The sequence below is a fragment of the Pholcus phalangioides genome, unplaced genomic scaffold (genome assembly GCF_987345545.1).
Source record: "Pholcus phalangioides strain wild (caught in Gottingen) unplaced genomic scaffold, Ppha-v1.0 ptg000004l_1, whole genome shotgun sequence".
Taxonomy (NCBI): Eukaryota; Metazoa; Arthropoda; class Arachnida; order Araneae; family Pholcidae; genus Pholcus; species Pholcus phalangioides.
The window spans coordinates 22,658,598-22,684,207 of record NW_028301597.1 but is presented as its reverse complement, the minus strand read 5'-3'; the positions used below and the strand labels follow the sequence as shown (position 1 = coordinate 22,684,207).

Sequence of the window (25,610 nt, the reverse complement as noted above, 5' to 3'; positions counted from 1 at the left end):
CGAATTTCTCTGGACAGCACCCGTCGGGCTCTATCTCCCAGTTTCGTTGGTCTGCCGACTCGGGGCAAATTCCGACAATCACAGCTCACCTTCCACTTCTGAACCACATAGGCCACTGTCGATTTTGGATACTTCAGCTCGCTAGATATGTCCCTTAAGGATCGGTCATTTTTGTGATACCCGATAATTATACCTTTCTCGAAATCAGAGAGCTCCGGACTGCGCGGCATCTTGCATGCGACTAATGCCGATGTTGTTTCCTACACGATATATACCGGCGGAGGGCGTGACGTATCTCAGGACCGCAGATATCGTCATTTGCATAGGCGTCCAAATACTTATTGGTAGATAGTGTAGTATGTTAATGAAGTTCGGATTTTTCAGAGCGGAGACTACAACCTACTTAAAAATCCGAAACACAACTTCACTCAGTGCAGAAAAAATTGACCCTACTACGTCAACACCAAGATTCTCAAATTAAATAGTGTAGCAAACATACAGAGCGTCCCATAAATTCGTAAATAGTTTAAAAATTCATAAAATCTGAAGAAAATTGGTGCTATTGGAATGTAGTTTGCGAAAAAAAATATTCTGACGAAGGGGGATTTTCTCTGGTGCAGAAAAAAAAAGTCAATTTTTTTTCTTTAAGCAAATAACTGGAAATATGCAAATCAGAATCTTGTAAAATGCAGGGTGTACAATTAACAGCTCATTTCTGAATTTTGTTACTAGCGCTTTCATAAGATTTTCATTGTGATGGTGACATTGGTGGATAAAACACTTTTTTGAAGTTGTTTCACCACAGCCACGAATCGCCGGCTGACGCTTTTACGAACGTTTCGGACAGAAGAAAGATTTATAAAAGCTTTTGTTTTAATCACTTCTGCCGGGCTGATTTTCAGCGTCATTTATCGACAAAAACTTGAACAAATGTTTTTCCTCTATAAAAAAATCCACCTTTGTGGGAATAATTTTTTTCGCAAATCGCATTTAAATATAATAATTCCTTCAATTTTTATAGATTTTTAAACTATTTATGAATTAATTTGTGAATTTATGAATCACTTTGCTTGTTATATTACTATATACTATAATGCTTCAATAGCATAAATTAATTTGATACAAAAAAAAAAATTTAGCAACAATACCAGTCGAAATAAACAAAAAAGTTTCATTTGTCGCAAATTGTATCAGAATGTAGCCTGATGGTTTCTTTTGGGATGGTTCCCATTGATTTGTATGCACTTGACCCAGGAAGACGTTCCGTGTAACCCCCCGTCTTCAGACATCAGTTGCGAAATCGCCTCCGCCTTTTTAGAGTCACCGTTAATGAGCCAAATTGCGGCAATCCTTTACGTTATCAACGTTGATGCTCAATATTTGGTACGACAAAATATCTAACGTGCACCATATAACCCTGAAAGGGCTACATTATTCTTTTTTTTTCCGTTCAAATTTTCATCCCCTGGAGTTTAAATCGGGGCCACGATTTCACTCATCAACAATAGCTCTAAAGGAGACATCGGTGCGGCAATCAATAGCAATAGCATGCTCTTCTGTTTCCAGCATGTCTTCAGAGAATGACAAACACACTGGGCCAAGTGCATATTTTGCGGTAAATATGATAAATTATCTACTATCCATAATCACCGATTATTATGCATAATCATCAATTGTCTCAGTAAGTTTGAGGAATTTTCCCACACATTTATCCCCTTTACCATACGAATGAAGTTCGAATAATCGGTAAGTATGGTGTTGATTATGGGAGAAATTATGCGGAAATAGCGCTTATAAATTCGACCACATCAGTATTTCCCGTATGATATGGTTAATAAATGTTAGTAAAAGGTATTCAACCAAGAAAGAAAAAAGTATTTGGAAAACCGAACAACACTTGAGAGTGTGATGGATCCGCGTAATACATTACGTTTATTCATAGTGTGTATATACAATAGTTATTATTCGCGAAGATCGCTTCTACCGGTTTGAAGATGGAAAAATCTGTGTGTGTGTCTATATATATGAGAAAAAAAAATAGTCGTCCTGCTCCCGATCTTCCCAAGGGCTCCTTGCCCGGTCGCTTTTGCCTCATTTCTCTTTTCCACTAGCAGGAGCAGTTATAAGGACTACTACCTAGCACCACCGCCACCAGCAGCAGCAAAGGGTGAGATGATGGTAAAAGAGAGAGAGAGAGAGAAGGATAGGCAGAGAGAGGCAAGAGGAAAGGCAAGTGGAGTGTTACGCGCAGCCCTCTTTGCGCTGGTGGATCGATCTGGCGGATGGAATGGAATGGTTGGGGTATCCCGGACCCGAAAAGCATCTCGTAAAAATAGGGGATAAGATGGAAAGAGGATGTTTTCGGACGTAGCTGCTGCCGCCGCCACCAACAACAACACATAAGCAGAAACATTCTTCCACTTTTTTTTTTCTTCCCCTGGACTTCCAGTCATGTGCCGAAGCTTTAACATCGCACCAGCACCGATGATTCTGGCCAACGTCGAGAACACTTTGGAAAGTTGACGATAAGAAACAACAAAACAAAATTCAGTTTGTTTTTTTTTTCATTTGTTTCTGTTTCAAGAGTTTTTTGGAAGAAAATTAAGTGGAATATAAGATCCAAAAAAATTTTATCATACTAAAAAAAATATCTACGTAACATAAGTATAATAGTATGTAATATATGTAGAGAGGAAGAGAAGTCGCGCTCTTCCACCTCCTCAAGAGAGAGAGAGATCTTGTTCCTCCGGTAGCCGGATCGTTATTTCTACTCCCCTTCCTCAACCTGTGGCTCGTCAAAATTTCGGCGGCATCGTTTTACTGACCTTAAGACTGGAAGAAGAAAAACAACAACAACAAATGCTGAACAACAATTGGAATAACAAGTAAATATCCATTATTTTATTATCCTGTAATATTTCATTGCAAAATTTAACTGCTAGTAAATCACTTGAAACTATTCAAGCCATTCTATAAAACTCTGTGATTTTTTTCTAGTGCATGACATGAAATGTGCAATTGGCGAAAAAAAAATTCCGAATGTCCGTCCGTAATCGATTTCATACTGAGATATACAAATTTATATTTCTCTGGTGAGCGCATATATTCAATGGAAAGGAATTAGTTTTGGTTTTTCAATTTACACGGTAAATTTATAGTGATTTGATATCGGATTGTGTATGAATTTTATTAATGGCTATAAATTTATTAAATATGAAATGCTCGTAATTCATAAACGGTTATATAATAGCGTTTTACCTCTTTTTTTATTAGAGTATTTGTAATGAAGTTCCATTTAATTGGATCAGATTTACTGGAAATTATGTCCAACTTCATTTTTTGTGAAAATAAATCCTGATTTTCATCTGGTTTATCTTATTATTAGTTCAATCATGAGAAAAATGCGTTAATATTACAGTTGTCCGAATTTCTCGAGCATGCCATTTCTTTCGTAAATCACTGAAAATATACTTGAGACTATTCAAACCATTCTATAAAACTCTAAAATATTCCTGGTGCGTGATTCATAAATTGCAATTGACAAAGAAAAGTCTGCATTCATGCAAGTAATCGATTTCATAATGAAATATACAAACTCATAGATTCCTCTGGTGAGTTTTTGTATTCAATAAAGGGAATTGAATGTAGTGCAAAACTATGTTTAGATTTTCAAATCCATATAATATATTTATAGTTCATAAGAATTATATTATAATATATTTATATATTCATCATCGAACAGTGTCTACATTTTATTACTAGCTTATTTATTGTAGTTTTATTGAATATGAAACATGCAATAAAATCGAATAATAAAATTATTGACACGGTGACTATAGTGACTATTTTAACATTATTTAATCGTTCATAAAATCATTGAAGATGTACTTGAGACTATTCTAACCATTGCATAAAACTGTGATTTTTTTACTCTATGGTACATAAATTATAATTGACAAAGAACGATTTAAATTTAAGCCCCGTAATTAATTTCATGGTGTTAAATTGAAATTTAGATTTTCTCTAGTAAGCGTTTGTATTCAATAGAATGAATTGAATGCCATCAGTTTTGGCTTTCCAGTTTTTATAGTAAATTTGTGTGGTGATTTAATATTGTATTTAATAGTGAGTAAATGTTATTACTTGCTTATTTATTACAATTTTATTGAAACAGAAATATTCAATATTAAATTTAACCACCAGCTTATTTATTATTTTATTGTCATTTAATTAATTTATAATGTCATATATGATTTGAATATTTATAATGACTTTATTTTATTTAACCGTTCAAAAAATAATTCATATACTTGAATCTATTGAAACTATTCTATAAATCTATAATTTTCTACTGCGTGACATATAAATTGCAATCGACAAAGAAAAATCTGAATTTACGCCAATAATTGATTTCATATAATTAATATGCGCATAGTTCGTTAGTGCATTTGTATTCAATGAAATATAATGTAAAACTATTAATTTTGGTTTTCCAATTCAGACGGTATATTTGTAATGATTCAATATGGAATAGTGTTTCAATTTCTATTAAAATTGAAACACTATTTATTCTGTCTAAAACTGTAGCGTGTAAAGATGACCACCCTATTATAGCTTCTTTATTACAATTTCATTGAATATTTTGTATTCACTGAAATTGTGGGTATTTATTGACACTTTATTTTTTTTAACATTATTTAACCGTATGTAAAATCATTGAAGCTTCAGACTATTCAAACCATTCTATAAAACTGCGATTTTTCGAGGGCATGTGACATATACTGCAATTGACGAAAAAAATCGGAATTTAAGCCAGAGAAATCAATTTCACACATATAGAAATCTACATATTTAGATTTCTCTAGTGAACGTTTGTGTATAATAGTGTGTAAATACTAAAAAATCTATCTTTTTTTAATATTCATCATGAAATTCCATTTAATCAGGTCAGATTTACTAGAACTGATCTCCAAGAGCGTTTTTGCGGAAATAAATCCTGTGAATTCCATCTATATCTGATTGTGAGCTCAATCATATGAGAAATACGCTAACATTACAGAAATTTAGAGAGATATAGATGGCTTTTTTCTCAGCCAGAGATATCAAGGAAACCTTGATATCTCTGGCTGAGAAAAAAGCCATCTATATCTCTCTAAACCGTCCCACCCGGGGGCCATTTTCTGAAGTTAAGAGAGGCTACTAATGTCTCTACTTCAGCGCCTCACGACACAGTGCGTGAAATTAGGAAGGCAGATTCATGTGTCTCCAGTGGTGTAGATGGTAGCATGCTTGCCCGGTATGCAAGAGGGCCTGGGTTCGAGTCCCGGCGGAGACGTGATGACTTTTCTTTCCGAGCTCACCTCAGCATAATATCCGGAAAATAACTGTTTCCTTGATTACAGAAATTGTTCGAATTTTCTGAGTATTATTTATTTTTAGATTAACATTTGCGTTGAAAAACTTATTATTTCTATTTAGTTTTATTTGATGATTTATAAATAATCATTGAATCAAATTGAACTGATTAATTCAAATTGAACTGATTAATTCAAATTCAACTGATTAATTCAAATTCAACTGATTAATTCAAATTGAATCGTATAAATCAGATTGAGCTGAATGAATCAAATTGAATTTAATTAAACCAGTTTGAAGTGAATTAAACCAGTTTGAAGTGAATTAAACCAGTTTGAAGTGAATTAAACCAGTTTGAAGTGAATTAAATCCAATTATAATTGGATTAAATTAAATTCTAAATGCATTAAGTCCAATTTAATTGATAAACTATCATTAACCAAAAAAAGCTAACCTATAAAGTCTTGAAATTCCCAAATTTTGAGCTTATAATTTTCATGATTTTTTAACCCGATTTGTTGGTGAGTCTTAGATATTAATCAATTAGTCAATTCTATTAAATGCATTGAACTTCATTCCTAAAAATTTTGTTGTTAATAATTATTCCAACTGGGAATAATGTCGCGATTCAATTTGTTAATTACTGAGATGCAATGCACTAAAATATGTGTTTGTGAGTATATATACGTATATTTTGTACGTTGAAAATAGAAGTAATTAAAAATGTTTTCTTTGAAAAGTTCACTTCCTAACGGTAATAGCAAACTTTCTGAAAAACGAAATGACATTTATCGTTCTAATTAATATCCAATAACACAATTACATCATCAATTTTAAATTAAAACTTTAGCTCTTCATCATTAAAATACCAATGATAGATATTGCTGCCACATTATCATGTACCTTTTACGACTAAAAGTAGTTTGATAATTAATTGGTTAATTTTTTCTGTATTTTGCGAATATCTGTACGGTCATATATCGATCGCGTTCGATCCGTGTCAACGGTGATTTAAAACCCTACCATGAAATATTCCTCCAAACATTACTCCGGAAACAATCTTTTTAAAATTTGGTCATCGTGGATAAATTGACGATAAAAAATGAAAATTGATAACCCAATATGATGCAAGAAAAATAATTGTTATATTATCGTCAGTTATTGACTAAATAGTAAAATAAATCAAAATATATTAGACAAATGGTATTATTGATAATTATTTGCATATTTCCCAAAACTGATATACATTAGTAAATAAAGATCATTAATGAAATCAATATCGTAGTCCAGTGTGTTTCAGATTCTTCTGAAAACTCAATAGAGTTAACGGCTATACGTTAATGTTGATGAAAGATATATTACGAAAATTTCAAAAATGTAAGTAATTCTAAATAGTATGTCAGCAGTATCATCTGTAAGCTACCATTTTTTTCTCATTACACTTACCAAATTTATATTCACATATATTTTATAAGTTCAACACCTTGCTTTTCTACATTTCTCAATACTATTACACAAATTACGAATCATCTTGGATAAATGTTAATTAATCCGCAATTGTCATCAGTTATCATAATTTTCTTCCATCTTTCTGTTACTATAGACTTTTTTAAATAACTATTTGAAAAAAATATATATTGAAATTTTTAGTTTAGTTTCATTACTTTAATTTGAAGAAAAAGTAACATGCATTAAATTTTCATGTTTCATGCATTAAATTGCCCCCAATAATCAAATTAAGTCACACAAAAAATTATGAATTGCAATCTGAATCACATATATTTATTTCAAAAATTTTAAGTCATAAATAAATTATACCTATGGTTACATAATCTTCGTTGTAAATTGAATTTTTCACTTTTTAATAATTGTCTCATTTGAAATCAAAATTAGCAAATCTGTGAATTTTAAATTTTAGCATAATAATTTCAAATTGAAGTTTGATTGTAACTGTGAGCGATCGTGATCTTAAAGTTTTAACGTAAATGTGTTTCAGACGTTAAATTTTATTTATGGTATTTCTGTGGCTATACAAGGTGCCCCATAAAAATTGAAGTAACTGGTATATTTGTATGTGGTTCGCGAAATTTTATTTTCATGAAAGGGGATTCTTTTTTTTTTGTTATAAGAAAGAAACTCAGTTAAAATTTCTGTCGACAGAGGATACTACACGAAAGCAAATTGGGTTGATTAGAGTAATAAATTAGTACCTGTCTTCAGTCTCGTTTGTGTCCTTAGTAAAGCTTCAGCCGGCAAGTTGTGGCTGCGGTAAAACAACTTCACCAACGTCAACATCATAATAAAAACCTTATGTGAGTGCTAGTAACAGGAAAATTCAGAAATTAGCGGTTAATCGTACACCTTGCATTTCATACGACTCTGATTTACATATCAATTTTATGCAATTTACATATCAAATGTGAATTGGTTTCGTGCAGCGTCATCTATTGACGAAAATTTCAACTAAATTTGTTTTTCAGTAATAAAAAAGTCCTTTTTAGTGAGAATAACTTTCAACTTTTTCGCAAACCGCATTCAAGTATACCAATTCCTTCCATTTCTTTAATGAATTTTTAAACTATTTACGAACTTATGGGACACCCTGTAGATGAAAAATAAATGTGGTTTCTTTTCCCATAGAGAGATATTTTCTTTGGAAAGAAGAGGATAGAGAGTATGTATTACGTACATATGTATATGCGTTCTGGAAAGCGTGCAATGTTTTTCGCGTGTATATGCCATTAATGTAGTGTTGTCCAAAAGATTTGTCGTCCTTGAATGGAGCTCGCCCTCCTGTGATGAGAATTGTTATTATTTCTCTTCCATCAGGAGAAAGCGGTAAGAGATGATGATGGTCTATTTTTAGCTGGAACTGTATTTTCCTGAGTTGTTCTCCTCGCAAAACCAGATGTTAACTATTTTTCCTGCGTGAAATTAATCCCGTCAGGAAAGCGTATTTGCACTTCCAAGTGCAAAGCTAAGAAACACGAAAACTGCGTTATTTTAGTGTTAATGGCAGTCAAAAGACGGTCTCTTTCCGCTTAGCTCTTTATCTCTCTCTTTCACTTTCCACTTCCTGTATCTTTTCATTATTATAAAGACACCAATAGATATAGGATGTGCATTAAATTTGGGCATCGTTTGATGGTGTTTTGAATTAGAAACGAGAAACATTTCTTCGTTTTGGTGAGAAATTCAAAATTTTTTTTTATAGAATTTTTTGAACTTATACGAAAAATGGAGATAAATATTATATTGTTATGTTGTTCATAGCTCTAACGGATTCGATTCTTCTTTAGAATGGCATAAGTATTTTTATTCGATTTTCAAAGGAATATTCTAATCTAAAGGGTATTTGAATAAATCAGGTGTCTAGTTTATCTTTAAATACGATAGATAATAATAAATATTCTTTCAGATACACGTTTAACGAAGATAAATGATAATAATCTTACTTATCGCGTCAATTTTTATAATTATTTTTCAGTCCGTATTTTCTCTGAAAGAGATTTAATCATATCAATTCTTATATCTTCATTTTATGTAACTTTTGTTTCAAGTCGTTTATTCATTTAAATCCGAGTCTTATTTTCCTATAATTTTAAGTAGTTTATTTCTATAATTTCAGTCCTTTCATTTCTATAATTTCAGTCCTTTCATTTCTATAATTTCAGTTCTTTCATTTCTATAATTTCAGTTCTTTCATTTCTATAATTTCAGTTCTTTCATTTCTATAATTTCAGTTCTTTCATTTCTATAATTTCAGTTCTTTCATTTCTATAATTTCAAAAAAGTCTTTTATTTTCTTATTTCTATATTTATTCAAGTCTTTTTATTATTTAAGTTCTTTAACCTATTCTTCGTCTTTTATTTCTACAATGTCAAATCTCATACTTCTATAAATTTGACTCTTTTATTTCTATAATTTTGACTCTTTCATTTCTATAATTTTGACTCTTTTATGTCCATAATTTTGACACTCTTTTATTTCTATAATTTCGAATCTTTGATTTTTATATAATTCCAACTCTTTTATTTCCATAACTTCAAAAGTCCTTAATTTTTATATTTTCAAGTCTTTTAATTTAAAAGGCTAGAAACTTGGGTTACTTTAATTTATTTTCTAATCGCAACTCTCACGTTAAATCTGGGTGTTCAATTTATTTCAAAGTCCAAAATACGAAGATTATGGTACATTAACACACATTATCAATCAAATTTTACGAACAAAGAAAAGGTTAATGAAATCGATTAATTAAAATAATTAATCTAAAAATTATACTTAAATATAATCAGAATATTTTTTATTAAAAATATAATTATTAATCAAAGATAACAATGGTATGGGTTGGATATATTTTAATTGAAAATTAGAATTTTCCAAAAAATTGCATTGATTTCATATCTGTGATGTGGAGAAGAAAAATTTTGGATCATTGATCATTTTCGTCACACCACGGTCATTTTCTGCATACGAGGGCTAATTAGACCGGGACCTACAATTTATTGCCGATTCCGAACGGCAGCTATTTTTATACTCACCGAGAGGTTGGTGCGCTAACCCCCTTGATGTGGGACTCCCTACGGTAGCAATCTTTTTCCGAGGTGATGTTTAGCGTTTCTGTTGTCCCCTGTGTCAGGAAAGTTTCTGACAAGCACTAATCGGGTATCGAACTCGAACACCTCTAAACATCCTTCGGTGCTTTAGGCGAGTATTTTATCAACATGGGCTACACACCCAACAAAAATCTTAGAATGAACTTATGGTTATTGAATAAATTTAAATCAACAATACCTTAGAAGACAGAGTTTAATCATGCAAATGAACACCTTCTCAAAATAATATCTCTAGAGTTTTTTTTCTCTTCAATCTGATGCCAAATAATAACTCTTTTTTTTTCTTCTTTTTTCAAAATAATAAGCCAAGTTCTTGCTGTTGTCTACAACCTTGTATGTGATACAAAACTTTATAATTGGGAATTTAGCATCATCTCTAGCCAAGTTGGAAGAAAACTAATATCCATATTTCTAATTCGTAGAAGCCTTGTTTTCCATGGTTTTACCGCAATAATCATGTATTTTATGCATTATTTGCGTGCACCAAATCGAGGTGAATCATAATCAGTAATGTCCAAATTTGGAATTCCGGAACAAAATGGAAACATGCACGGAAAATGTTTTTCATATTATTCTAAATTCATTTACTTCTGGTTTTTTTTCCCCTTTCTTTTTCTTGATACAGAAATTGTTTTCAAAATATAATTTAAAAAAAAATTCTATATTTTACATACCAATGAACGTGAATGTTAAACATTAATACAGACTATCCTGTAAGTCCTGATTCGTCCTTTACCTCATCAACCGTTCGTCTTAAAGGAGTGGCCGTATTATTGTAGTGTAAAAAATGCTTAAAATGTGTTCCGAAATCTTTCTGTACCAGTTTCGAGCGTAAAATGACTGTTTCATGAAATAAAAAAATCTAAATTTTTATACTTTTCTCGTCTTTTAACTTCCAAATTAGAAAGTTGTTGAATTGTCTCTCCTGAGGCCCACAAAAAAATATGTTTCCAAGCTCAATATTCACTAACATATTTGAATGCAAAAAATTTTAGAAAAGTTTGGAAAAAACGGCATAAACGAGGGAAAAAAGCGTTGTTCGTTAGTTTATTCTGTTTTTTCGCAACTTTTCTCTGAATATTAGAACTTACAAAGGTCAAATTTTTTGTCGACCTCAGGAGAGATAGGGCAACAGATTTTCAAAAGGAAGTTAGAGAACAATTGGACCGTATACAAATTTATTCTTTTGTATTTTATAACACACTGTATTTTCATTCCCTAAACTGGTACAAAATGATTCCTGAACACATTTTGAGCATTTTTTATATTGCAACCACACCTCTACGAAGAACATTTGATTAAATAAAACCGAATTTGGACCGAACAGGACACCCTCTACAAATAACTCGCTCATCAATTTTTGTTTTTCTGTCGTGATGGATTGATGGATTCCCAATGTATCTCAAATTATTATTCCTTTTCCAACCGAATTGTTATCACGCCAATATACAGTTTAAACGTTGAATGCTCTTTTTTTTTTTTTGGACTGATAATGTTTTCGTAGTTATGACACTACTGGAAGCCGGAAAAATCCTTCAAAAATTCTATTTTGAACTGTACTGCTTATACACGCACTTATTAAAGGCGTGCAAAGCCTCAAAAATTTCACATAAAATAAATGTATTGAAGTATTCCAAATATATAACCACTTTCAAGGAAACAGATATTTTCTGAATATGATGCTGATGATTTCTGAACTTGGAAAGAAAAATCATCTTGTCTCCTCCAGGATACGAACCCAAGCCCTCTTGCATACCGGGTAAGTATGCTACCATCTGCACCACTGGAGATACACGACCTTCCCTCTTTCCCTTACTTCATGCACTGTAGCGTGAGGTGCTGAATTAGAGGCATTAGTAACCTGTAAACTTCAGGAAATGGCCCCCAGGTGGGATGATAGAGAGAGATAGACGGCTTTTTTCTCAGCCCAAGATATCAAGGAAACAGATATTTTCTGGATATTATGCTGAGGTGAACTCGGAAAGAAAAGTCATCTTGTAAATAAGGAAGGAAAAGGGTCGTGTCTACAGTGGTGTAGATGTAGCATGATTGTCCGGTATGCAAGAAGGCATGGGCTCGTGGGTGTCACGGCGGAGACAAGATGACTTTTCTTTCCGAGTTCACCTCAGCATAATATCCAGAAAATATCTGTTTCGTTGATATCTTGGGCTGAGAGAAAAAAGCTGTTCCGTTGCTATCTTCTTTGTGATTCAAACAAAGTAAGAAAACAATTCTGATTGAAATCTTAAAATTTTAAAAAAAATGCATTTTAGCAATTTAACGAATTTCTCGGCCATAGATGCTCTAACGATGTTGGCGTTAATTAGTACAGTCGAATCCCGTTATAGCGAACTCCAAGAGACCGGAGAAATCACTTCGTTATAACGAAAGTTCGTTATAAAGGAATTTCAGGTTGTTTGTATTGTTCCTACGTAAACTTATTTGAGGGATTAGAAAAGTGTTCGTTAAAACGATATTTTCGCTATAACAATATTCGTTAAAACGGGATTCGACTGTATGTCTACCAGCAAATTCAAAATATAAAATGGGAAGAATATTATCTCACCCTTTTAGGCAAAGGTGACTCTAAATTTGTATCTTCAAACTGGGTGCAGTAATGAACGTTTAAAGAACCCTTTGCACATATGCAAAACTACGCATTCAAGGGTTAACAAACTTTTGTTGTTCCAGTTGAAACTCGAAGTCATTTTAAATTAACTGCAGCCTGCTCCCCTTAATTTAATTAGTTCTCGTATACAACACTAGAAAGATTTACCTTGATTACTACTTACCATAAACCGAACTATTAAAGATCACTTGATATTTAAATTTTAAGCATGAGATGTCATATTATGACACTCATCATCATACAGTAAAACCCCCTCTTAAGGGACACCTCTCAGATGCGGTGACCCATCTTTTACGAAGTAAATAATAATTTCTTCCTTGTATAATAAAAGTATACACTTTATACCCTGATTAACGGCCATCCCTCTTTTATGGACGATTTTTTTCTTGTCCCACCGGTGCTCGCGCAAGAGAGGTTTTACTGTATTTGCGATGTTCCCACACAAACATTTTCATACTTACAAACCGTGGCGTATTGAGAGGCGATAAACAAGCTTAATTTCTATCTTTGCCGATGTTGTAGTCCGTAACGGATTTTGAAGAGGCAAAACTTGTACACATGCTCGAATAGACGGCATTCACATCATCTTGTATCAAGAAAAATAAAAGACATAAATGTTTCACAAAGTTTTCCAAAGGTGCGAAAATTCGATGATCTCTTCTCTAAGCATCCAAAAGGGTGTTGCTGTTGTTTTCTTTCTTTTTTTTTTAACCCTGAGCGCCACCTGCTCCCCATTGAAAATCAATGCATCTTTGTAGTTCGCTAACTCCTAAATTCACGGTGACATAACATTCCTATTATAAAGTTCGACTAAGAAAAGAAAAGAACACGGTCGTCTCTCCACCATTTCCCTTCGGTGACACATCCAAGAATATTTGAAGATATCTCTCCTCTCCTTATCAGTTCAAGTATTTTTTTTCCTCTCTCAACTAAGACTTGAACAGAAAAGATTCATCGATTCTTACGACTCGAGAGATGTCAAGTGATATCGAAATTTTTCATCTTGGAATTGTCTCCCGTCAGTCAAACTTGGGGATGGGTCGAACCCAATAAGTCCTCTCTCTCTCTCTCTCTCTTGCTTTCTGTCTGAGCGCTTATTTCACCAACGTGTGACGTATTTGCTTTTTTGGAACCTGGTTCAGATGTCCCTTGTTAGAGGCAAGTTGATTCGAAATAAGAATCCTGTCTTTCCTTCCTCTAGGCACTTTTGCCGAATATTTTCATATACTGAGGTAGTATCTAAAGTAGATATCGATTTTGATTTTTTTGTGTGTGTGTGTCAGATAAAATGGGTGGAAATCGGAAGATGGTGATTTGGCGTTTATGAAGGCGTCAGCAGCTACGGAATTTAGAATTTGAAAATTAGAATTTCTACACGCAGTCCTTAGGTAAAAAATTCATTAAAAAATTGTTAGAATATAGTTTTCTCTAACCACTTGTCCTACCGGTCTACGAAACATTTCGCCAAATTCATATAGAACTCTACATACTTTTATATTTAATTTTAAATAGATACCGTCCGCATGTTGGTTTTTATTTCTGTCTCAGCCATCAGCAGTCTGCGAATTATTTCTCCCATTTATTTATTTATCACTGGGCCGCAACTCATTCCTCTTATTTATTTTTTGCCGCCCATCAAATTAATTCTTCCATTAATAAAAAAATTTCGCAGACCTGCAAATTACTTCTCCTATTTAATTTTTGCTGGTTCTCTAATTATTCCTGGTATTTATATTTTATTTTTTTATCGGTCGAGAAGTCATTTTTACTCTATTCCATTTTTGCTCCTATTTATTTTTTGCCAGTCCGCAAATTATCTGCTTCTTCGTCGTTCATTTATTTTCCGGTCCGCAAATTATTTTTATTTATTTTTTGCCTGTTCGAAATTATTTCTGCCATTTATTTATTGTCGATCCACAAATTATTTCTATTTATGTCAGCAGATTATTTCTATTATCATCGATTCTTACGGCTCGAGAGATGTCAAGTGATATCGAAATTTTTCATCTTGGAATTGTCTCCCGTCAGTCAAACTCGGGGAGGGGTCGAACCCAATAAGCCCCCCTCTCTCTCTCTCTCTCTCTCTCTCTTTCTGTCTGCATGCTTACTTCATCAGCGTGTGACGTATTTGCTTTTTGTAACCTGGTTCAGATGTGCCTTGTTAGGGGCAAGTTGATTCGAAATAAGAATTCTGTCTCTTCCTCGAGGCGCTTTTGCCGAATATTTTCATATACTGAGGTATTATCTAAAGTAGATCTCGATTTTGAATTTTTGGTGTATGGGGGATTTCATGAGATAAAATAGGTGATGACTTGACATTTATGAAGGTTTCAGCAGCTACGGAATTTTAAACTCACTTAGAAAATTAGAGTTTTTACCCGTATTCCGAGAAATCCTTATGTCAAAAATTCCTCGAAAAGTGATAGAATAATGTTTTTTAGTCATTTGTCCGTGGGAAATCCCTACCGGTCCGTGAAACAGTTCTCCAATTAAATCATATAGAACACTACATAATTTTAGATTTAATTTTAAACATTATGCCGTCTCTATATTGGTTTTTATTTCTGCCTTAGCCGTCAGGGTCTGCGAATTATTTCTGCCATTTATTTATTTGTCACCGGTCCTTAACCTATTTCTCGTATTTATTTTCCGCCGGTCCTCAAATTATTACTCTAGGTTATTTATTTTTTTCTCGTGTTTGTCTCCCTGGTCCGAAAATTATTTCCCTCGCTTTTTTTGTCTATTCGTCCGCGAATTATTTCGCCTATTTATTCTTTTTTCTTTTTTGTCGGTTCAGAAACTATTTCTGCTCTATTCATTTTTTCCCCGCCCGCAAATTATTTATATTTATTTCTCCTCCTGTTTATTCACTTTTGCCGGTCTGCAAATAATTTCTATTATTTTTTTTTCCCCTCATTTATTTTTTGTTGATCCACAAATTATTCCTATTCATTTTTTCCCCCTATTTATTTATTTTTTTTCGTCGGTCCGAAAGTTATTTATGTATGTATTAATTATTTTTTCCTATCTATTTATTTTTCCGGTCAGCACAAATTGTTTCTACTCCATATTTTTCCTTCTACTTATTTATTTTTGCCGGTCCGCAAATTATGTTTTTTTCTCTCTTTTGATTTATTTATTTTTTGTCGGTCCGCGAATTATTTCACTTATTTATTAATTTTTTGCCGGTTAAAAAATATTTCTACTATTCACATTTCCCGCCAGTTCTATTTTTTGCGGTTTTATTCATTTCTTCTGCTATTTATTTATTTTTTGCCCACCCGCAAACTTTTTCTACCACTGTATGAAATAATTGAAGCAATAAACAGCATATGAAGCGTAGAATGAGTTTGTCTGTTAGTTTAAGCGCTTCTTGCCTTTATTTTCAGTGATTTTCGAATTCAAATACCTCAGTAAATAACACTTACTCATTTATATTTCACTTAAACGAACATGGATATTTTTTGGAGCTCGAGAGAAACAGAGCAACTTTTTCTAATTGGGGTTTATAATACAAAGTGACCAAATGAAAAGAATTTTAATAACTATGCAACACTCCCCCCCCCCCTGCACTATGAATGGCGTATATCCGAGGTCTACACATTATTTTAATACTTTTTCCTCATATGATGTATACTTAGAATCAATGATTCGGGAGTTATTTCAGGATAAAGACTTTCCCATGCACCCTACATGCATGATATACTATACACTGTATTTTAAAGATATTCCATTTCGAATACAGCCGCCCAAAATTAAGGGTGAAATCTGCATTCCAAACAACAACTTGGACTAATAGATGATCATATATATGGCTGGGAACAGATTTCGAATTGATAATTACACAGGCATCAAAATATGAAATTTCTCAAGTAAATCAGTTTTTCTCAAGAAAAAATTTTTTTTCATTCATTTCATACATGTTTTTTTTAGATTTAAGACAATAATTCTAACTCATTCGGTAGCAATGTAAGAATTCTGAAAATTTACCATTCATTGATGTCAAAGATAAAATGAGCGATTTATAAATTTGCAAAAATAGGGGATATTTCTGTTGGTTTTCGAGCCAAGAATCACGGTATTTTTTTTGAAGATTTTTAATGTTGGTGAAATGTTTCCGTGGTTCAATAATTGAAGTTTATTGTGAATGGACTAATGATGCCACCTTAATTAGATACGTAATCAAAGTGAAAACAACTGAACGCGATTGCTACTGATGTGAGAGCCGTCAATAAAGTTGCCTGAGGGCCGACCGACCCTCTACAGTTGAACAACTCACTGTCCAAATGAACCAGAGAGCTCAGACTTGTATCTAAAACGACAGCGCATCCGACCGTGTCGAGTATAAAGCTTCAAAGCATGAGGACAGTCACTGCACAAATAGTAACGAGGACGAATCGGTAGAAACGGTTTCTATTTGCATTTCAGTTTCAAGATAGGGTCTCTTCTGACTAGCAAAGAGTCCCTCATTCACCAGTCATTCTCGCGTTTCATGCCACGCGGAACGGATGACTGCTGACGCATCGAGCGAGAGACCTCCGTGGGCAGTGGTTTTCAAATTGTGCGCCACGACTCGTTAGGGCACCACCAAATAATGTCAGAGGTGCCGCGATGAGCTGCCCTTATTAATGTGTGCTATTCAGTACCATGAAACGGTTCTTCGTTAAACTATTCTGGGGAGCCCAGAATGAATCTCTACTAGGGCAAAGGAGCTGCAGAAGACAAATTTTGAGAACCATTAATATGGGCTACTGTGCAGTTATTTCCGGAAGATGACCTGGTGATGGCACCATTTTATCTGGATTCACTCATACCTCTGAGAAACCACTCTTAACCGATATAGATTTAAATTTGTCCATGTGCACCCTATGATAGAAAATTATGTTTCGTGGATCGTATGGGATCGCCAAGCTTGTTAATGTGATACAGCAATATGGCTGGAAATGTCTTACAATGACTGGAAAAGTAAGACAAAAATCTCCAGATACGTCTTTCGCCATCTAATTCCTGGCCATTCAAGCACATTCGGTCCATAGAACCTATAGAATGTGCTTGAATTGCCCTATGAGATCAGCTATTCTATTTTGAAAATCATTTTATTGTATTGTCTCACCTATGCTCAAACAATCGTGAATTTTTTGACAGTCCACTTAATATTTTTTAAAGTTATAGTAGGCTCATAGTATGGCTGCATCTATTGTCAATTTGGTCTCTCCCGGTTAGACCTGACGTACCTGTCATCTTCAACTTATACTAATAATACTCCACTAATCTGGATTTCTTATGACTTCTATTATTTGAAAGAAAAAAAAACTAAAAAATTATTTTTATTCAGCTAATGGTGATTCTACGATTGCTCAAGGTTGAAAATCTACCAAGCAGTGGCGTCAGAGCCTGGGGTGCTGTGGGTAGTCGAGTATTCACACTATTTTCGTAAACAAGTTTGAGAAAATTTATTCACAATATAGAATTTCCTGCATAAAACTAAAGCTGAGCAGCCACAGGCCTGAAACTCTTACGACGCCGATGCTACCAAGACTGGCCATTTGACTAATTTTTAAGAAAAAAATTGCTTGCTGAAGATTCTTCAAGTGACAATACATAGTTTAATCTCCTCTCAGTCAATGAAACACTCAACACCGCCCTAGAGGTGGTGAACGCATTTCATCATCGGTTGTTCCTTCATGTCAAGGAAAGGTGAATAATGGACCCTACCATCAATAAATGCCCAGAATATAATGACCGTGCTCAAAAAAAACTAAAATGATACAGTACATAGACAAAGGTAAGCAAAATAAGCTCAACACCATAAATAACTAACAAAATTTTGCATTGCGGTGTCGTTGATGTGATAGAGGAGATTAACGTTAGCGATTGTCATTTATCTACAACTAGCGGAATAATGTTTATCGTTATTCGTAAAATTAAGTGGAGCTTACCTTTATCCAAAGATTAAGCAAAAATCTCAGACCGAAAAACTGTCCTTCCCAAAACGTCAGCCACCGGAACAAAAAGACGAACAGAGCCGAGGAAGTCCGTGTTCAATAGATGCTAACAATCGATTAATGTTAACAATACCTGCAGGACATTTTATCTGCTTTTTATTCCGTTACAACAATTAAAAACGATGAGTAAAATCAATAGCTTAATTTAACAAAATAAAATCATTGATTCCTATGTCACTTCGGATAATTATTCTTTTCGAAGATCATTTATTATCAGTACATACAGCATTCGGATCAAGACTCGAAGAGGCCCTGGGAAAAGCTAATATTAAAAGGGCGTTAAAAATGTGTACTCAGTCAACTTAACGCTGAACCCGTGGCCAGCGGGCCAGTTATATGGTAATTCTAATTAGGTAAACAATCCTATAAGGGCCATCTCAACAAGTTTGTAGGCACCGGGCCAGAGCATTTCTGGGAGCATTTCTCTTTTCAACTTCTTACTTCTACGTATAAAAAACTGCATTTTCATCGCAAAACATTAAACGGAATTGCCGACATCAAAATTAAATGTGCAAAAAGTAACAAAAATTTAATTTTAAATACTTCAAAATGAAAAAAAAAAGTTTTCAATTATTAGGGGTTCGTTTCACTGAACAATGTTCCCACATCCGTTAAGGAGCCATTGATACTTATTAAGGAGTCTGGTGGTAATATGGTCAAAATTTTCCGTAGTTTTATTTCGAACGTTTTCAGTGGTTTTCAACTTCGAGGAGCGAATGCGAGCCAATCTCTCCGTCAAAAAGTCTTGCCACAGAGAACAACAGCCCTACAATAGTCCAAACATTCAATCATTATACTTCACTTCTGAAATACAGATAGCAGCACTAAAAAATCAGATACAACACTATATACTTACTCTCAGACTGTTAATTTACTCACACTTCCGACACAACCCACTCTGTGGTAAATTGCTCGTGGCGATAGACCGGAGTCGTGCTCGGGTTTGAAAGAAAAGAATGTCTCTTAATAATGGCATGCAGTTTATATGCAGTTTTCAACTGCGTTCGTCACAATTTTACTCAGTATGAAAATTTTTTTTAGAATATTTGAATATTTGATAAGTTGGTTTCATGGTCAGCTATGGTATATTCGCTGTACATGTGTGAATACAAAAATACAAAATGTTTCTTGACAAAAATTTCACATCGACACGTTTCTTACCAATCCCTCTATTCCCCAAGCTTTCCATTCTCTAGAAAGCGGGGGGGGGGATGATATATCTGTCTGAAATGTGCCTCTTATATAATCACTTCAAAAATTTTCAATTTCTTATTAATCATATTAAATTGAAAGTTTTCTTAGACCATAATTTCAGTAAAATAATAAGATCTCATACCTGATAATGCTCGTGGATTTATCAAGTACGTAGAGATGTTTATTGGCCATATTACTTTCACCTGTTGAGAATATGACCAAGATGTAGACTTTTTGAAAAATCGATTTTTCCATATTTTCCGTTAAGATATTCCTTGGCTAGTTATTTTTTTTTTTTTTTAGAACGCTTCAGGGTATTTCACAAAAATATCAGTATTTCAGAATTTGATAGACAGGCTCCTCAGCAAAATATCGCTGATGCTTAGCATGGCCATATTACTCTCACCTACCTTATTTAAATTTTCAGTTTGAAATTTTGCACCATTTGAGTACTCTGTATCTTGTAAACGGTTACAAAGTATTTGAGAATCATACGGTCACTGAAAATTTAAGTACCCTTGACTAGATATTTACCACATCAAAGACTAGGTGCAGTAATTATATGTCACGGAAATTCCCAAACTATTGTGGAATGGGACGATACATATGTGAGGTCATTCAGGAAGAAGCTCTATTACAACGATTCTAAATGGATGTTTCCGTGCCCTAGTTGTGGTTCAAACCCAGATTTGTTGAACCAGAGTTAGATACGTCAACAAATCGGCTGCCAGAAGGCATTTCAGTGCGTATCACTCTCTTTGGCAACCCGCTGCTAACAGAAGCAATTTCGCTTTTGCCTCACAAGATTCAGATGCCACGAGAAAATCAATTTCAATCTAGAATTTGCCCCAAAGGAACATCTCCTAGTTTGTATCGTAAGTGAGCCAACGTCAAAATTTTAACTATAAACTTTGAAAAGCTGTACCACAAAGTAATGTTTTAACGCATGGAATTGAATTAACTTGAAGAAAATAGTGAGCTAATATAAAAAAATTATTATTAATTAATAGAAGAGAATGAAAAAGGAAATGACTATCCATTGGAATTCTTTCGCACAACAACAATATTCAAAAGAAAACAAATTATGTAGATAATTACCTTCAAGATGGTAATTATCTACATAATCCTCTATATAATGAGATTTTGCGGGGCCCTGAAAAAAATGTCATTGTAGAGGGATTATCGTTATATCGAGAGGCAACAATGTCATCACGTGACATTAAATTCATGCTGTTGTTGACATCTTTACAAAATCTACGCTGTTAGTATCATCAGAAGACGCGCTTTAAAGTGCTTATTCGTCGCAAAAAAACAGTAATTAGTTAGTTCATTAATGAAATTCATTCTGATGTATTGCGTATGTAAAGAAGTTTATCGTATCGCACTTTTGTGTCGTACAGAGAAAGTGGCAATACCAACATATTTATGAACAGTTTCAGTGATCATGTGATGCAAAACACCGGTGGTAAAAGATGCTAATAAGAAGAATGAAAACAGGCAAATGAAGTTAGAATTATAAATTCAAGATGATTTTGAGCGAAATATAAAAAATTACCGTTATGGAAAGATTCATCGTAGTATTGAATATTGTTGTATCAGAGGTGTTTAACATATATGCTATTGGCAATTCCAAACAAGATTTGAAAAAATGTCTTTGTAGAGGAATTTATCGTTGTAGCGAGGTTTCGCTGTAATTTTATTGGTTTACGCATTCAAGAAATCTTGCAAAAATCAGTGTCTATAAGACAGGTTTCAGATCCCAGTGTCATTTGCAACATCAGTAAAAGAGCGCCTCCATAGTAACTCTGTCACGTGTCTGAACTCAAACAAAAAAGTTATTAAGGAAACAGTTATTTTCCGGATATTATGCTGAGGTGAGCTCGGAAAGAAAAGTAATCACGTCTCCACCGGGACTCGAACCCAGGCCCTCTTGCGTACCGGGCAAGCATGCTAATATCTACACCACTGGAGACACATGAATCGGCCTTCCTAATTTCACGCACTGTGTCGTGAGGCGCTGAAGTAGAGGCATTAGTAGCCTCTCTCTCTTAACTTCAAGAAATGGCCCCCGAGTAAGACGGTTTAGAGAGATATAGATGGCTTCTTTCTCAGCCAGAGATATCAAGGAAACAGTTATTTTCCGGATATTATGCTGAGGTGAGCTCGGAAAGAAAAGTCATCACGTCTCCGCCGGGACCCGCCTGCCCAGTCCCGGGCGGACCCCTGATGTACGGTTTGAATGCTGAAATGTGTGGTTCTATTGGGATACAGTGTGTCTGATGAGCATTAAATTAGATGCAAGAATCAAGCAATTTCTTGATTGCTTCAATGAGCACCAGTCAGGCAATGCCTAATCTAGTGTGTTTTGGCCTTTAGACTTGGTTATTCAGAATTAAGCATTGATTTTCGCCTGGAATATAGTTAAACCTCTATAAAGGAGCCACTTTCTTTGGGATCCTTTTTTTTTCTGATTCAGAATTTACCCAATAGTTTTAACGTTAGGTTAGGATAGTTTTAACCATGAGGTAAGCTCTGATTGCATGAGTTTTGAATTAGAAATATGGTGAACAGAAACTTTAGGGGCTTCCATCAGAGGGTCGCACTTCGAATTGAAGTTGAAATTTCATGGGAGTTTTAAGATGGATTCTAGGGGAAATTTCCTCCGGGAAAAGTGTGATTTATTTCTTAAAAGTGAACAATGAAATTCTGGAAAAAATTGCATGGGAAGATTAATATACCCTGCATCGTCTTGATTGAAAAAATTTGAAGAAAAAACTTTAAAAAATGAAGATTTTTTTTGGCATTTAGGTTTTTAATGCATTTTTTGATTATCAAAAAACAGTTTGAAAATTCCAAAAAATGAATTCTCAGGTCGAAAAGGAGTTAAATATCGACTGAACTGAGAAAAATATTTTATTTCTGAATATTCACATGAATATGCGCGATTTTTAATAGTCGAAACTTTTTACGATTCAAAGAGTTCAATGGCATCCTAGAAGCATGTAACGGAAAATAGCCTGTAAGAGTGACCTCTTAGAAAAGTTTCAATGGATAAATATTTTTTTTTGTTCAAGGAAATACATTATTTTCATTGGAATTGTGCAATAAATATCGAGAAATCAAACCGAGGGGAATGTCTATCAAATATTTAAGCGTGATTTATTTGTGTTTATCTTCCGGTCAACTTTCCGATTGTAAACACTTCCCGGAATTGAAAAATATATCGACCAAGATACACCAGTACAGATCAAGCTCTGAAACCAGTTGGAATTCCCTCAAGCCCTAAAAAAACTGCTTCGGTCATGAATCTTCAGAACTGAATTTCCAATGTACACTTGGACAATTCTAACGACGGGTTGGCATTGCGCTTTTTTCACAAAGACAGTTAGTGAAAAGGAACGCGATAGAAGACAGTTATTTCTGAAAAACCTCTCGATATCACACACACACACACACATACCATACACAGCTCCACATTCATAATTCAAACTCTTCCGAGGTCCATCCCATAAAATACCTCCCCCCCCCCTCACCCCGTCCATCCTCCAATCGCTGTAGTCATTCGAAAAAAAATAAAATGAGGTGATGAAAAGTGGGGTAAAAAAAAAGACAGCCGAGTATTCCTCGAGTGGTGTGGTGTGTGTGTCCGCTTTCAATCGCCATCTGTCATGTCTTTTCCACCACCCCATCATCGATTAGATGATACGAGAGACGTCCGAGAAAAGGATGGAGAAGAAGGCCAAGAGGAATTCTCATTTCCAGAAGTGGATATAGCGGTTCGCAGATTGTGTTTTAGAGGGCGACCCAAAAGAAAAGGATCTGGAAAAGCACCAGCTGATAAAAGTCTGTCTGTTGAGAAACCGACATCTCTTCTGAGAAGCAGAGACGAGAAAATGGAGAAGATGATGATGAGGAGAATACCGCTCCTCCTTCTCCTCTTGTGGCTTTTATTCCCCATCCTCAAATTTTTTTTAAACCTTTAAATGCTTCTCATCTCCGACACCCTTTTTCTTAAGTATCTTTCCGTTTTCTTGAACATTTTGTAGCATTTAAACTCTTGCTTCCATCGCCTGTTTCCTTTTGTTTCCTCGATATTTTCCTCTGAATTTAACCCTTTAATTGACAAGCATTGAAATATCCAGAGGAGAATGCTTTTGAGTGGTTGCATTAAGCAAATAAGCAAACACTGAATACTATTACATGACAAAAAAAAATTATTGCCAATGCTTAAAAAATATGGGATCTTGCACTTCAGGGGAACACACTGTATTTATACGATTCGCACATGTATGTCTCCTCTACACATGGTATTTTCCTCCAAAATGCAAGGGTCAGAAACGGTTCTTGCTTGAGCTTGTCGAGAAACAGGAAACAATGTGTACCTTTGAGCCATTCTGCTCGTAATTATAGAAACGTCATGAACAGCTCACAAGTAAAAATCGAATGTTTAGGACTTACTTACAAGCGTCAATGCCAAAACGAGCTCAAAATATACAATGTCTTTATTCTAAAAATATAAGAAACACACATGTTGTGCTTGAGAGCAACCTTGCCAAATAAAGAATTAAACTCGGCTTCAATGGCTGGTTTCGGTTTTGCTTTCACGGTATTTTCCTCTGCTTATCTGAATGCAGCCAAATTTTCAGGATATCTTCATGAGACCATGAGAGAAAGATTTTCATGAAATTAAAAAAAAAGTTCAATTTTCGTCCATTAGATGAAAAAATAGCGCTTTTTTACTGCATTTTACATTTTCCCGTGGTCCTTATAGCGTATATATACCTAGTTATTGGAGTAAATGTCTACCAGAACGGGCGTTACATAGGTAGGAGTAGTGTCAGCATACTGACACCGCTCAGACCAATGTAGCACCTGTCTGTGTACTGACACTACTCCGACGTAAGTAGCGCCCGTTCGTGTTCCTTTGAAACTTGGTGTGTACGCTATACGGTCCATGGCAGTGGTAGCAAACTCTCAGTTCGAGGGCCAACATAATGGTCGGACGCAGTGTCGCAGGGCCACACAAGGAACAAAAATCTGGCATATAAGCTGCACCCAGTATGATTTCTTGGGGTCCAAACATTTTGACGTGATTTATATGCTAATTAACAAAACTTTTCATTCAAATGAATACTAATTTTAAATAATTATTAACTGAACTCTTCTTTTTTTTTGGAACGAGTATTTATATGTTCTCTCACAGACAGTGAAATCAGCGCACAAGGAAACTGCTTGTTGATAACCGGACTACCTACTACTATTTAACCGTATATGCACCTCACACACATTCCACTAAGGAATTTCTAACGAATCGGCACATGCCGGAATGTGTGTTCTGAGTGTACGTGTGTCCCTAACGTATTTATGTTGTTGAGTTTCGCTTGTTTCGTGTTCATGCTGCCATCTGTCTTCCATTTACTGAAGTGAAGATGGAAATGCTTGAATTTTTCATGTTATGTCAGTGTGTGTTTCATGTTATGCTCATGTGTTGTAGGTCTGCCTGCTCTCTGCGGAAAGACCTTTTTCAAATAGGAGACCGGCTCGCATTAGCGTCTTTAAGCTGGAATGATGCTGCTTCCGGTCAGTCCTCACTGGATAGAGTTTTTGTCAACGTCGGGAGATCCACTCCGCAAGTCCGCAAAAGTGGACTTGGAAAATTTTTGGGCTTGATACATGTATGATTTTTTTTCCAAGTTCCTCAACAACTCATTACATTCAGCGGAATCAGTAAATCCTTTGCATGGTCTTAGAAAAATTTCCACTGATGACGATTTTGGATTTTGCTTTCTTCATGGTTACGAAACTTTTCC

General features: G+C 34.5%; 1 protein-coding gene across 1 annotated transcript in view; it reads left to right on the top strand.

Moving 5' to 3' along the window:
• The first annotated feature begins 2,272 nt into the window (after positions 1-2,272).
• Positions 2,273-25,610, top strand: part of Octalpha2R (alpha2-adrenergic-like octopamine receptor) — a 63,147-nt gene continuing 39,809 nt past the window's right edge. The window contains exon 1 of the mRNA XM_089231141.1: positions 2,273-2,885. The gene's annotated coding sequence lies outside the window, so the exon portion shown is untranslated. The remainder of the gene's footprint in view (positions 2,886-25,610) is intronic.